This window comes from Lactuca serriola, chromosome 5 (genome assembly GCF_051521515.1).
Source record: "Lactuca serriola cultivar US96UC23 chromosome 5, Lser_US96UC23_V15, whole genome shotgun sequence".
NCBI lineage: Eukaryota > Viridiplantae > Streptophyta > Magnoliopsida > Asterales > Asteraceae > Lactuca > Lactuca serriola.
In genome coordinates, this window is record NC_136412.1 from 52,182,640 (window position 1) to 52,194,285 (window position 11,646).

Genomic DNA, 11,646 nt, shown 5'->3' on the forward strand with positions numbered 1-11,646 from the left:
ATTTCGTTTTCATGGTGGAAATTGGTGAATCGTCGTTCGCCTACCTTCAAATATTCTATAGCTTGGATTACGGCATCCCTCTTCTATGTTATAAAATATTGTGTTGGGTCCTAGCCTTAATATTTCATATTGGGTGTTATATTAAGGACTTTAGATCAACTATCTTGAATATCTCCCAAAAGATGTCTAGTTCAGACATCTATGATCTTCCCAAATCTCTTGGAACTTCACTTCCTCCACCTCCCCAATTAATTCTCCCTAAGCCACAAGTTCAAGGTCACTCTATCCCTATTGGCAAGAAAGGTCTATGTGTGCTCACATCTTGGAGATAAAGTCACATATTGACAAGCTGGGAGAGTTGGGTGTAAAAGTCTTAAGAAAGTTGGATGTTCAATCACTTTCTACGTCACATAGTAAGTTACCTTTAGGACTACTATGAAATAGACTATGACATGACCCTTAATAATCTTATCTATTTGCTTGGTACTACTGAATCAGAAATGATTTGGAGCTTTAGTAAAGCAAATTCGATTAGGAGATCAACTTCCCAATGGACATTGACAATGGAAACATTGGATATCTAGAAAAGCCTTATCTTCCCAAGGATAGGGATTGACCATAGTCAACTCGGTTGACCAAACGGTAAAGAGAAAGGGAAGTCTACGATAGTCTTATGTACCATTTCCAAAGAGTCCATAAGTTTCTCTTGCCAGAGGAAGGGGCATTAGTTGCGAAGCTTCCAATTTTACCTAAAAGATCATAAGGATGGTAAAGTCAATAAGTTTGACTCTACTTCAGGTAAAGTCCACTATCTAACTCGGTTAAGTTTCTATTCTGAGATTCTTATTATATGACGTGACCGGGTCACATGTTTATGTTTTAAGAATCAAAGGAAAAGTGAAGGAAACTTAAAGAAAGAGTATGCTGAATCTGACCGCGAAGATGGATTTCTATCGCTTGATTGAAGATCGGATTCTTGAGCAACTCTTAGGATTTATTATAGAATGCTAGGAAACATGTAATAGCATAGTTTTCATTTAAAGTTGCATTGTAAGTAAAAGCTTTTTCTGCATTTTATAAATAAATAAAAGTTTGTTATACTTTATTTTCTATCTCCTTGCAATGGCATTTTTGAAAACTTGATGCTTGTATGTTTCTAACAATATTGAAAATATGAATTTGATTCTTTCATTTGTGGTACTGTCTAAGTTTACCAAATAAGGAAAGCTTCAGCCAATTTTTCAATTGGATAGAAACTTGGAGTCATACAAGTTGTACAGTATGATGAATGAAAACTCTCAACTTTGGAAAATTAAGACTAATTCCTTGTTCACATGTATATGTGAGTCAAGTGAAGGGCTAAGGGATCGAGTACACATTCTTGTGCACCAAACAAGTCCACCACAAAAGATCTGTAAGACTATTCGTCATGATTTACTAAAGTTTAGTAAATATGGTTACACTTATAAGTTTAAGTGTAATTCTGATACATTGGAAAATTTTCGATGTATGGCAGAACGAATGAGAAGAATCAAATTAGGCAGAAGGATAAAAGGTTCTCAAATCTGAAAAGATGGGAGAATACTTTAGTATCATGTTATATGATCATCTTAATGATTAAGAGACCTTATCACAATTCATCCTCTAAATGCATTCTGATAGCTAAGAAGAGGAGCTATGAATTGTTGAAGTGGTCAAATCAAGAAGATGATTCATACCTCGTTCCAAAAACAATTCTTAGAGCCATACTCCAAGATTGTAACTTGAGTGACATGTCTTAAAGGAAGGTTTCTTAACACTAGTCAAATGTAAGAGTAAAATTATCCTACCCTTATACATTTGAAATTGGTAAGTTGTGATGTTTTGGATAAAACAAAGACCAACTAAGACCAATTGTGTGAAGTGTTTGTCTTGATAAAGAATCCAAACTATCTCTTGAATATTTACCAATATAGTCTTATATGTCAAGAAAATAGTGGGAGTCTTAAAGATCCTGGAAGAATTTCAAGATCTAATCAAGAATAAAAACCTGTAGTTTAACACTAGCACACGACGTGAGGTTTATAACCTATCGTGTTGACATATTTCTATTTCCGTGGTCATTCCAGTTAAAGTTGGCTTTGCATACGAGTCTTAGAGTTCTCAATTGGTTGCATAACAACTTGAAAGCAATGGCAGACCCTTGAGCTGCCAATTTGGATTTGCCATTATCGTTGTCTTGTGACTATGGTTTTGACAATTCACATGGATAAGAACACATACACCATAAAGTCTAAGGGTCATAAGCTTTCTCTCCGATTCATTAAAATGATGGAGAGGAAACACTTCCACCAAGTAGATTTGAAGCAGATGGCAAAAGATCTAAACAATTGAGACTATGATTACGGCATCCCTTTTCATACTTCTGAAATTGCTTAGACACACATGCATGCTATCTAAGGAAAGGTGTATGATTTTGATAAAGTCTTATCAAGGAAATCTGATCTCAGAAATCTGAACTTTGGTAAGAAAGTCAACAAAGTATTGACTTCTAGAAGTCCAACTGCTTTCTGAGTACATTTCAAAGCTAGTGGGAGCATAAGATAATTATAATTAGTATTGCAAGATAGCAATGTTAATTATAGAAAACAAAAGTTTCAATTTGTGAAGTCGCAGGGGTTGAAAAAGTTGTTTCGCTATAATTAAGGGAGAGGAAATTATACTTCATCTCAAATCTATAAGCTTAGATCGTGAGATTTTAATCATATTTAGTCAAGTATATATATATATATATATATATATATATATATATATATATATATATATATATATATATATATATATATATATGAATGTTATGTTGGAATGGCTCAACATAAGGAAATTCTCTATATGGGTACATTATTTGCGTTCTAAAATTCGATTATGATTACGGCATCACTTTTCATAATCTGAATTATGAGAACTTGGTAGATAGAAATATTGTGTTGGAATAGTGTCTAAGGCTGCAACTATATTAGGCAAGTATTTGACCCGGTTGTGCATGGTCCTTTTGGGTTGCCTTCACCATAGCAACTTGATAGGATGATTTATTAAGAGAGAGTAAATATTATTAGTATATTATGAGAATAATATATAGAATAATATATTGTTATTTGATTAATATAAGTCATAGAATTAATTAGAATTAATTTGGTGACTTAAAGAGATTAATTAAATAAGAGGGTATAAACTGTCAATTGTTTGATAGTTAAACTTTAGACTGTAAATCCATATTGATATGCATTGGACGGATTCTAGAAGCTAAGGATAGCTTCAAATCGTCCAAGGGGTTATATAAGGAATGGATTTAGATAGCCTTAAGAGAAGATTATCCAATTAGGGTTTAGGTTGTAAACCTTAAGGAGTCTACAAGTATAAATAGACCCTATGGCAAAGGGAAATCGGCATTTCATCTAAAGTAAGAAAACCCTGGCCGATTTCCTCCCCTCTCCTCTCTGCCAAATCATCCTCCTTGTTAGTTGGTGTTTGTAAGCCATTAGAGGAGTGACAATTGTGACTCTAGAAGCTCCAAGACAACAAGATCAACAAGGAATTCAAAGGTATGATTCTAGATCTGGTTCAATATTGTTATTACACCTAAATAGTTGTTAGAAGTCTTGGATTCAAAGCATGTTTAATTAGAAAGCCTAGATCCAAGGATTAGGGTTTTGCATGCGCACATAGGAAAGTTCTTATGGCTAAAACCCATCAGTGGTATCAGAGCCTAGCTTGGTTTTCATTAAATTGTTGCTTAATTGTCTGAAACTAAACTACAAAATTCGATGTTTGTGTTTCTGAGTCATGGACTCGGCGAGTTCCATAGTGGACTCGGCATCCCAGTCACAAAACCTGAAGGGTACACTCGAGATTGAAACATGTCATTGAACACTTCAATGAATCTCAAAAGATCTAGGAGTTTCAAATCCTAGTAAAACCTAATTAAATTATTTCGTTTTCATGGTGGAAATTGGTGAATCGTCGTTCGCCTACCTTCAAATATTCTATAGCTTGGATTACGGCATCCCTCTTCTATGTTATAAAATATTGTGTTGGGTCCTAGCCTTAATATTTCATATTGGGTGTTATATTAAGGACTTTAGATCAACTATCTTGAATATCTCCCAAAAGATGTCTAGTTCAGACATCTATGATCTTCCCAAATCTCTTGGAACTTCACTTCCTCCACCTCCCCAATTAATTCTCCCTAAGCCACAAGTTCAAGGTCACTCTATCCCTATTGGCAAGAAAGGTCTATGTGTGCTCACATCTTGGAGATAAAGTCACATATTGACAAGCTGGGAGAGTTGGGTGTAAAAGTCTTAAGAAAGTTGGATGTTCAATCACTTTCTACGTCACATAGTAAGTTACCTTTAGGACTACTATGAAATAGACTATGACATGACCCTTAATAATCTTATCTATTTGCTTGGTACTACTGAATCAGAAATGATTTGGAGCTTTAGTAAAGCAAATTCGATTAGGAGATCAACTTCCCAATGGACATTGACAATGGAAACATTGGATATCTAGAAAAGCCTTATCTTCCCAAGGATAGGGATTGACCATAGTCAACTCGGTTGACCAAACGGTAAAGAGAAAGGGAAGTCTACGATAGTCTTATGTACCATTTCCAAAGAGTCCATAAGTTTCTCTTGCCAGAGGAAGGGGCATTAGTTGCGAAGCTTCCAATTTTACCTAAAAGATCATAAGGATGGTAAAGTCAATAAGTTTGACTCTACTTCAGGTAAAGTCCACTATCTAACTCGGTTAAGTTTCTATTCTGAGATTCTTATTATATGACGTGACCGGGTCACATGTTTATGTTTTAAGAATCAAAGGAAAAGTGAAGGAAACTTAAAGAAAGAGTATGCTGAATCTGACCGCGAAGATGGATTTCTATCGCTTGATTGAAGATCGGATTCTTGAGCAACTCTTAGGATTTATTATAGAATGCTAGGAAACATGTAATAGCATAGTTTTCATTTAAAGTTGCATTGTAAGTAAAAGCTTTTTCTGCATTTTATAAATAAATAAAAGTTTGTTATACTTTATTTTCTATCTCCTTGCAATGGCATTTTTGAAAACTTGATGCTTGTATGTTTCTAACAATATTGAAAATATGAATTTGATTCTTTCATTTGTGGTACTGTCTAAGTTTACCAAATAAGGAAAGCTTCAGCCAATTTTTCAATTGGATAGAAACTTGGAGTCATACAAGTTGTACAGTATGATGAATGAAAACTCTCAACTTTGGAAAATTAAGACTAATTCCTTGTTCACATGTATATGTGAGTCAAGTGAAGGGCTAAGGGATCGAGTACACATTCTTGTGCACCAAACAAGTCCACCACAAAAGATCTGTAAGACTATTCGTCATGATTTACTAAAGTTTAGTAAATATGGTTACACTTATAAGTTTAAGTGTAATTCTGATACATTGGAAAATTTTCGATGTATGGCAGAACGAATGAGAAGAATCAAATTAGGCAGAAGGATAAAAGGTTCTCAAATCTGAAAAGATGGGAGAATACTTTAGTATCATGTTATATGATCATCTTAATGATTAAGAGACCTTATCACAATTCATCCTCTAAATGCATTCTGATAGCTAAGAAGAGGAGCTATGAATTGTTGAAGTGGTCAAATCAAGAAGATGATTCATACCTCGTTCCAAAAACAATTCTTAGAGCCATACTCCAAGATTGTAACTTGAGTGACATGTCTTAAAGGAAGGTTTCTTAACACTAGTCAAATGTAAGAGTAAAATTATCCTACCCTTATACATTTGAAATTGGTAAGTTGTGATGTTTTGGATAAAACAAAGACCAACTAAGACCAATTGTGTGAAGTGTTTGTCTTGATAAAGAATCCAAACTATCTCTTGAATATTTACCAATATAGTCTTATATGTCAAGAAAATAGTGGGAGTCTTAAAGATCCTGGAAGAATTTCAAGATCTAATCAAGAATAAAAACCTGTAGTTTAACACTAGCACACGACGTGAGGTTTATAACCTATCGTGTTGACATATTTCTATTTCCGTGGTCATTCCAGTTAAAGTTGGCTTTGCATACGAGTCTTAGAGTTCTCAATTGGTTGCATAACAACTTGAAAGCAATGGCAGACCCTTGAGCTGCCAATTTGGATTTGCCATTATCGTTGTCTTGTGACTATGGTTTTGACAATTCACATGGATAAGAACACATACACCATAAAGTCTAAGGGTCATAAGCTTTCTCTCCGATTCATTAAAATGATGGAGAGGAAACACTTCCACCAAGTAGATTTGAAGCAGATGGCAAAAGATCTAAACAATTGAGACTATGATTACGGCATCCCTTTTCATACTTCTGAAATTGCTTAGACACACATGCATGCTATCTAAGGAAAGGTGTATGATTTTGATAAAGTCTTATCAAGGAAATCTGATCTCAGAAATCTGAACTTTGGTAAGAAAGTCAACAAAGTATTGACTTCTAGAAGTCCAACTGCTTTCTGAGTACATTTCAAAGCTAGTGGGAGCATAAGATAATTATAATTAGTATTGCAAGATAGCAATGTTAATTATAGAAAACAAAAGTTTCAATTTGTGAAGTCGCAGGGGTTGAAAAAGTTGTTTCGCTATAATTAAGGGAGAGGAAATTATACTTCATCTCAAATCTATAAGCTTAGATCGTGAGATTTTAATCATATTTAGTCAAGTATATATATATATATATATATATATATATATATATATATATATATATATATATATATATATATATATATATATATATATATATATGAATGTTATGTTGGAATGGCTCAACATAAGGAAATTCTCTATATGGGTACATTATTTGCGTTCTAAAATTCGATTATGATTACGGCATCACTTTTCATAATCTGAATTATGAGAACTTGGTAGATAGAAATATTGTGTTGGAATAGTGTCTAAGGCTGCAACTATATTAGGCAAGTATTTGACCCGGTTGTGCATGGTCCTTTTGGGTTGCCTTCACCATAGCAACTTGATAGGATGATTTATTAAGAGAGAGTAAATATTATTAGTATATTATGAGAATAATATATAGAATAATATATTGTTATTTGATTAATATAAGTCATAGAATTAATTAGAATTAATTTGGTGACTTAAAGAGATTAATTAAATAAGAGGGTATAAACTGTCAATTGTTTGATAGTTAAACTTTAGACTGTAAATCCATATTGATATGCATTGGACGGATTCTAGAAGCTAAGGATAGCTTCAAATCGTCCAAGGGGTTATATAAGGAATGGATTTAGATAGCCTTAAGAGAAGATTATCCAATTAGGGTTTAGGTTGTAAACCTTAAGGAGTCTACAAGTATAAATAGACCCTATGGCAAAGGGAAATCGGCATTTCATCTAAAGTAAGAAAACCCTGGCCGATTTCCTCCCCTCTCCTCTCTGCCAAATCATCCTCCTTGTTAGTTGGTGTTTGTAAGCCATTAGAGGAGTGACAATTGTGACTCTAGAAGCTCCAAGACAACAAGATCAACAAGGAATTCAAAGGTATGATTCTAGATCTGGTTCAATATTGTTATTACACCTAAATAGTTGTTAGAAGTCTTGGATTCAAAGCATGTTTAATTAGAAAGCCTAGATCCAAGGATTAGGGTTTTGCATGCGCACATAGGAAAGTTCTTATGGCTAAAACCCATCAGTGGTATCAGAGCCTAGCTTGGTTTTCATTAAATTGTTGCTTAATTGTCTGAAACTAAACTACAAAATTCGATGTTTGTGTTTCTGAGTCATGGACTCGGCGAGTTCCATAGTGGACTCGGCATCCCAGTCACAAAACCTGAAGGGTACACTCGAGATTGAAACATGTCATTGAACACTTCAATGAATCTCAAAAGATCTAGGAGTTTCAAATCCTAGTAAAACCTAATTAAATTATTTCGTTTTCATGGTGGAAATTGGTGAATCGTCGTTCGCCTACCTTCAAATATTCTATAGCTTGGATTACGGCATCCCTCTTCTATGTTATAAAATATTGTGTTGGGTCCTAGCCTTAATATTTCATATTGGGTGTTATATTAAGGACTTTAGATCAACTATCTTGAATATCTCCCAAAAGATGTCTAGTTCAGACATCTATGATCTTCCCAAATCTCTTGGAACTTCACTTCCTCCACCTCCCCAATTAATTCTCCCTAAGCCACAAGTTCAAGGTCACTCTATCCCTATTGGCAAGAAAGGTCTATGTGTGCTCACATCTTGGAGATAAAGTCACATATTGACAAGCTGGGAGAGTTGGGTGTAAAAGTCTTAAGAAAGTTGGATGTTCAATCACTTTCTACGTCACATAGTAAGTTACCTTTAGGACTACTATGAAATAGACTATGACATGACCCTTAATAATCTTATCTATTTGCTTGGTACTACTGAATCAGAAATGATTTGGAGCTTTAGTAAAGCAAATTCGATTAGGAGATCAACTTCCCAATGGACATTGACAATGGAAACATTGGATATCTAGAAAAGCCTTATCTTCCCAAGGATAGGGATTGACCATAGTCAACTCGGTTGACCAAACGGTAAAGAGAAAGGGAAGTCTACGATAGTCTTATGTACCATTTCCAAAGAGTCCATAAGTTTCTCTTGCCAGAGGAAGGGGCATTAGTTGCGAAGCTTCCAATTTTACCTAAAAGATCATAAGGATGGTAAAGTCAATAAGTTTGACTCTACTTCAGGTAAAGTCCACTATCTAACTCGGTTAAGTTTCTATTCTGAGATTCTTATTATATGACGTGACCGGGTCACATGTTTATGTTTTAAGAATCAAAGGAAAAGTGAAGGAAACTTAAAGAAAGAGTATGCTGAATCTGACCGCGAAGATGGATTTCTATCGCTTGATTGAAGATCGGATTCTTGAGCAACTCTTAGGATTTATTATAGAATGCTAGGAAACATGTAATAGCATAGTTTTCATTTAAAGTTGCATTGTAAGTAAAAGCTTTTTCTGCATTTTATAAATAAATAAAAGTTTGTTATACTTTATTTTCTATCTCCTTGCAATGGCATTTTTGAAAACTTGATGCTTGTATGTTTCTAACAATATTGAAAATATGAATTTGATTCTTTCATTTGTGGTACTGTCTAAGTTTACCAAATAAGGAAAGCTTCAGCCAATTTTTCAATTGGATAGAAACTTGGAGTCATACAAGTTGTACAGTATGATGAATGAAAACTCTCAACTTTGGAAAATTAAGACTAATTCCTTGTTCACATGTATATGTGAGTCAAGTGAAGGGCTAAGGGATCGAGTACACATTCTTGTGCACCAAACAAGTCCACCACAAAAGATCTGTAAGACTATTCGTCATGATTTACTAAAGTTTAGTAAATATGGTTACACTTATAAGTTTAAGTGTAATTCTGATACATTGGAAAATTTTCGATGTATGGCAGAACGAATGAGAAGAATCAAATTAGGCAGAAGGATAAAAGGTTCTCAAATCTGAAAAGATGGGAGAATACTTTAGTATCATGTTATATGATCATCTTAATGATTAAGAGACCTTATCACAATTCATCCTCTAAATGCATTCTGATAGCTAAGAAGAGGAGCTATGAATTGTTGAAGTGGTCAAATCAAGAAGATGATTCATACCTCGTTCCAAAAACAATTCTTAGAGCCATACTCCAAGATTGTAACTTGAGTGACATGTCTTAAAGGAAGGTTTCTTAACACTAGTCAAATGTAAGAGTAAAATTATCCTACCCTTATACATTTGAAATTGGTAAGTTGTGATGTTTTGGATAAAACAAAGACCAACTAAGACCAATTGTGTGAAGTGTTTGTCTTGATAAAGAATCCAAACTATCTCTTGAATATTTACCAATATAGTCTTATATGTCAAGAAAATAGTGGGAGTCTTAAAGATCCTGGAAGAATTTCAAGATCTAATCAAGAATAAAAACCTGTAGTTTAACACTAGCACACGACGTGAGGTTTATAACCTATCGTGTTGACATATTTCTATTTCCGTGGTCATTCCAGTTAAAGTTGGCTTTGCATACGAGTCTTAGAGTTCTCAATTGGTTGCATAACAACTTGAAAGCAATGGCAGACCCTTGAGCTGCCAATTTGGATTTGCCATTATCGTTGTCTTGTGACTATGGTTTTGACAATTCACATGGATAAGAACACATACACCATAAAGTCTAAGGGTCATAAGCTTTCTCTCCGATTCATTAAAATGATGGAGAGGAAACACTTCCACCAAGTAGATTTGAAGCAGATGGCAAAAGATCTAAACAATTGAGACTATGATTACGGCATCCCTTTTCATACTTCTGAAATTGCTTAGACACACATGCATGCTATCTAAGGAAAGGTGTATGATTTTGATAAAGTCTTATCAAGGAAATCTGATCTCAGAAATCTGAACTTTGGTAAGAAAGTCAACAAAGTATTGACTTCTAGAAGTCCAACTGCTTTCTGAGTACATTTCAAAGCTAGTGGGAGCATAAGATAATTATAATTAGTATTGCAAGATAGCAATGTTAATTATAGAAAACAAAAGTTTCAATTTGTGAAGTCGCAGGGGTTGAAAAAGTTGTTTCGCTATAATTAAGGGAGAGGAAATTATACTTCATCTCAAATCTATAAGCTTAGATCGTGAGATTTTAATCATATTTAGTCAAGTATATATATATATATATATATATATATATATATATATATATATATATATATATATATATATATATATATATATGAATGTTATGTTGGAATGGCTCAACATAAGGAAATTCTCTATATGGGTACATTATTTGCGTTCTAAAATTCGATTATGATTACGGCATCACTTTTCATAATCTGAATTATGAGAACTTGGTAGATAGAAATATTGTGTTGGAATAGTGTCTAAGGCTGCAACTATATTAGGCAAGTATTTGACCCGGTTGTGCATGGTCCTTTTGGGTTGCCTTCACCATAGCAACTTGATAGGATGATTTATTAAGAGAGAGTAAATATTATTAGTATATTATGAGAATAATATATAGAATAATATATTGTTATTTGATTAATATAAGTCATAGAATTAATTAGAATTAATTTGGTGACTTAAAGAGATTAATTAAATAAGAGGGTATAAACTGTCAATTGTTTGATAGTTAAACTTTAGACTGTAAATCCATATTGATATGCATTGGACGGATTCTAGAAGCTAAGGATAGCTTCAAATCGTCCAAGGGGTTATATAAGGAATGGATTTAGATAGCCTTAAGAGAAGATTATCCAATTAGGGTTTAGGTTGTAAACCTTAAGGAGTCTACAAGTATAAATAGACCCTATGGCAAAGGGAAATCGGCATTTCATCTAAAGTAAGAAAACCCTGGCCGATTTCCTCCCCTCTCCTCTCTGCCAAATCATCCTCCTTGTTAGTTGGTGTTTGTAAGCCATTAGAGGAGTGACAATTGTGACTCTAGAAGCTCCAAGACAACAAGATCAACAAGGAATTCAAAGGTATGATTCTAGATCTGGTTCAATATTGTTATTACACCTAAATAGTTGTTAGAAGTCTTGGATTCAAAGCATGTTTAATTAGAAAGCCTAGATCCAAGGATTAGGGTTTTGCATGCGCA